Below are 5,000 nucleotides of genomic sequence, written 5' to 3'. Positions count from 1 at the left end.
CATTTTGAAAAGTGTAGACATTTTTTCTAATATTAATCTACAATATAAAGCTAGCAATCCGTTAATATCAGGTTATAGTAAGATTCGTTTTACATGAAGAATAAGTCAATGGAAATACATCAATGATCATTGTTTACTGTGTAGCCCTTAAAAAAAGGATAACATTATCACTAAAGTCTATCTAAATTGGTAAGTGAATGAGTTGTGTGTGTATGAGTGTGCACGAAGGATGAGACAGGAGTTTCATACCTGTAGTTAAAAGTTGTGCCTTTTGCATTACTGACAGACAGCTTGTCGATGATTCAGTCTTTTGAAGCAAAGGGACATTGTTCGAAGCATTCCGAAAATATTCGAAATATTCGGATAAATGGCATTCGTGGTCATAGTGTCGGATAATTCATGCATCAAAAACAATGCGCCTAGTTTAACACCGAATACTATTAGTAATGCAATCATAGGAAAAGGAATCCCACAGTAAAACTTGAATCGTATATTCATGAAGAATTTAAGCATTCCTACACCTTTCATAAACCAACAAGTATCTCGATCAACGCCCTCCAGGTCAAAAGCCTGAGATGGCGTTGATGGCACCAATGACAAAACGGAAAAGCTGAATTGCCTTTTTCTAGGGGAGAAAGGCAAGAAATTTCAAAAGTGACCGGAAACTGATAAAATTGGAAAGTTGGAGAAGAAATGACATTCTCTTTGTAAGTGTTATGACAACAGTATATTCTCCATAAAAGAAAAAAGGAAGAGTACCCAGAGAGAGAGAGAGAGGGGGGGGTGAGTGGTTGAAGGAGGGAGGGAGTGAAAGGGGTGACAACAAACGATCAGTTCCTGTCTGAGTGCGGGCGACTGGACGAGGGAGGGATGCAGGAATGTTGAAAAGGGAAATTTTGATGGAATATATGGTTGTGGGAAGATGGCAACACTACTTACCCATTCAAGGTGAACATGCGACGTTAAAGATAATTAAAAAAAATTATCATTCTTCCATTTGAGGTCTTAAAGGCATAGATAAATAATTAAATATATATATATATATATATATATATATATATATATATATATATATATATATATATATATATATGTGTGCGTGTGTGTGTGTGTGTGTACATATATATATATATTTATATACATATATATATATATATATATATATATATATATATATATATATATATACATATGTACATATTTGAGGTCTTAAAGGTATAGATAAATAATTATACACGCACACACACACACACCCCCACACACACCCACACACACACACATATATATATATATATATATATATATATATATATATATATATATATATATATATATATATATATATATATATATAATATACATATATATGTATATATATATATGTATATATATATATATATATATATATATATATATATATTTATGTATATGTATATATGTATTAATGTTAATGAATATAGGCTAATAGGTTGATTTATAATGACTCAGAAAAAATAGTTTCCTTCAAAGATGTATGTATAACTGATATTTCGGTATTTCATGTAACTGAGATCCATGTTCTTTGCACAGATTCTCATGACTCAAAGGATATCATTTCTGAAGTAAGAAATGAATAGAAAAGAACAGTAGATAAACGAAAAGGCGTTTTGACAGTAGTCACATCGCCTCAGATTAGGTTTCATGGATATTGTTCGAGGTTCTTATTGATTTGTGAAATGACTTTGGTACCGCAATAACTTTGATTCATAGACCCTACCTTTGGTAGTAGAACGACAGCAAAGACTGAGAAGGTATATCGGGTGACGAAATATGATATTGTATTCTACTTTGCCGCAGATTCAGTAAAGGAACCTTAAAGAGACAGCAAAAGTGTAGGTGCATGAAAGAAATAGTTTAGCAGATCCATGTCAGAAGTCAGCATCCAGAACTTAACCAAAGCGAAGTAAACTAGTTCGAGACCAACTCTTTAATCACTTCGGCAGACTATCAAAGGGACAGAACTTTAGTGCATATGATAATTGCGACAAAAGAATATCGCTAAAAGCACTTAGCTCTGAATTTTTAATCGCTCGTCTCTAAAGACTAACTTAATTTAGAATTTGTTTGTTTACTAAGAATTTAACAATTTATGTAACACTGTCATTGGCACTAGTATATAATAAGTTTTTTTTCACCCTTTTTTCTCTCTACGTACTCTTTTTAGCATAATTACTGTTAGCCATGTACCCACTCCCCTTTAAAATAAATGAAACACACACACACACACAAAAAAAAAAAAAAAACAATAAAAAAACATTCTATCATTTATATTTGAAAGTAGGAAAGTGAAGAAGTGCCCACATTACCAACATAGACGATTTTTTGTTTTTGCTCATGTTATTCAAAAGATTATGATATCAATCTACACATCAGTACGCTATGTGCCGCATCAGATGTAGCCACACCACACCCTATACCACACCACACTCAGCCAAACCATACTCCAAATCACACCAGCCACACCACAAAGTTACACTACACCATATATTACAACCTACCACATCACGACCCACAACATAACTAGCCACGCCAAGCTACACTATACAAGGTCATCTTACACCACACATCGCCGCTACAGCAATACACTTCACACAATACCAATTCGGTGTGTTGTATGAAACTTTTCCATGAAGAATGAATCTGAGAGACTTATAAGTTTATACTTACACGTGTGTTGCGATTATAATATTAATGAAATCGAAACAGCACTCCCTATAAAATATTTAGTAAAGAAAGTAGGCACTAAGTGCCCACCCTTGGCCAACCCGCAGCATCACAAACACTAATCCCGACTGACGACCGGCGTCTCCCTGTCCATTACTCGTGTAAGGTGGCCAGATGCTGCATCTCGCGCTCTCCGCAAGCAGGCGCGCTCACTGCTCTCCCGTTCTGGCTGTCCTGGCCGGAGGACTGGACGTTGGCTGTCGCCTGTTTCTTTTTTTTAATTTATTATCTTTCATTTTATTTGTTCTTCATTTTAGATTTGTTTACCTTTTAACGGAAGTTTTCTGTAATTACTTTTATTATTTTATTTATATATTACGAGACCTTGTATTGAATGTTTTTATTTGTCACCAAGTTTTATTTTTTTGTTTTAATACTTTGTGAACTTTTATGGTCTCAATGTTTCTTTGATTTTATTTTTAACTTTAGGGGAAACGTTTTATGTATTTTATTTTTGTTTCGTTTTATTCCTTTTAGTTTATATGTTGTGCTCTTTAGGATTTTATACATTTTGTTTTACATTTGTATCTTTCTTTTATGTTGTATTTTTGCCGAATTTTATTATTTTTAATATACTTAAGATAATATGCCTCTGACGTCACCGAGACAATGTTGACGATTTTTTTAAACAATAAAGAGAGACGGTCAGACAGTCAACGAAGGTGTTTCCTTTACCCAGTCCTCCAGAGTAGTTAACCGGCTGTGTCGCCATTTTTGGATATTCTGTGTCGAGCCAAGGAAGTGAACAACGGGGATACGATCACGAAGATAAGAGTTAAGTACTGAAGTGCCTGACATTCTTTGCTTAGGAGCTGGACGTGATCTAAAAGAACATTTTTATTAGATCATCCTGATCAGACCTTTTTATTGAACTTGGCTGGATTCCTTTTACTTAATCTTTTTTATACTTTGTGGTAGGAAGTCTGTGTTTTTATTTCATTTTAGTTCACCAGACTGTTGTTTTCTTTTATGCCGTATTTAGATTTTGTCAATTAAGCCTTCAGCAGTGGCGTCAGACTTGCTGATCTAGCCTTTGTTTTTATTGGTAAGCCTTCTGCCAGATACTCCACTCGGGAGTATCTTTTCTTTAGTTTTAGTATACGGCAGCCTTAATCATTTTAAGTGCCTTCTGCACATGTTTTGGCATTTTATATTTTTCAATTAGTTTTAGAATTTTGTTTTATTAGGCTGAGCATCAGAAAGAGATTGTCACGCTGGAATACACCCACTTAACTGATTCAAACTCCCTTCCCCACGCTACTACTTTCAGGGGTTTTGAATCGACAGGGGTTAGCCAGGCCCTTAGCGCTTGTTTCCCTGGCCAGCATCAAGGGAGGGCAAATAAGTTTTCACTTTTGACTTGATGAACTGGGACGGGGCCCCTGGGTTAACACGGACATCACACTACACTCGTAACGAGGTGCGTAAACGGCCGGTCACTCACGTTCAACCTGATTCTTACCCAGACTCGGAGGTGGTTACCCCATCATGGCACCACAAATACATCTCCCTTTTGTCCACCCTTAACTTAATGACGTGTACGATCTATTTGGTCTGAGGTTTCGAAAAAGATGCATCGGCCGGGAATCGAACCCGGGCCTCCCGCGTGGCAGGCGAGAATTCTACCACTGAACCACCGATGCTTGTTGAGAAGAGGTGAAAGAATAGTACTAATTTTTGAAAAGTGTAGACAGTTTTCTAGTATTAACCTACAGTATAAATCTAGCAATCCGTTGGTATCAGGTTGTAATAAGATTCATTTTACCTGAAAGACAAGTGAATGGAAATACATCAATCGTCCTTGTTTGCTGTGTAGTCCTTATATATATATATATATATATATATATATATATATATATATATATATATATATATATATATATATATATATAAAATGTCACTAAAAGTCTATCTAATTTGGTAAGTGAATGAGTGTGTGAGTGTGCGCGAAGGATGAGACAGCAGTTTCATACCTGAAGGTAAAAGTTGTACCTTTTTGCACAGCTTTTCGTTGTTCGAAACAGAATAGTCGAAAGACATACGAAATTATAATGTCACATATACATGCACCAGTATGACAAATATTTCAACTATTATTAGCATTATACAAAAAATAATGTACAGCAAAACTTGATTCTGGGTCTTTAAACGTCTGCTCGGCGTTTTGAAGCAATGTGACATTGGTCGAAACAGATTCATAGAATGTTACAGTACATGAGGCAAAGTTCAAAATATAC

General features: G+C 35.1%; 1 non-coding gene across 1 annotated transcript; it reads right to left on the bottom strand.

Moving 5' to 3' along the window:
* Positions 1-4,335: 4,335 nt before the first annotated feature.
* TRNAG-GCC (transfer RNA glycine (anticodon GCC)) lies at positions 4,336-4,406 on the bottom strand. Its single transcript has one exon. It is a non-coding gene; the product is annotated as a tRNA-Gly (tRNA).
* Between the last annotated feature and the right edge of the window lie 594 nt (positions 4,407-5,000).

The sequence above is a fragment of the Penaeus japonicus genome, unplaced genomic scaffold (assembly GCF_977035675.1).
Source record: "Penaeus japonicus unplaced genomic scaffold, GWHDUDI00000001_assembly GWHDUDI00000029, whole genome shotgun sequence".
Classification (NCBI taxonomy): Eukaryota; Metazoa; Arthropoda; class Malacostraca; order Decapoda; family Penaeidae; genus Penaeus; species Penaeus japonicus.
This window is presented reverse-complemented; position numbering and strand designations above follow the sequence as displayed.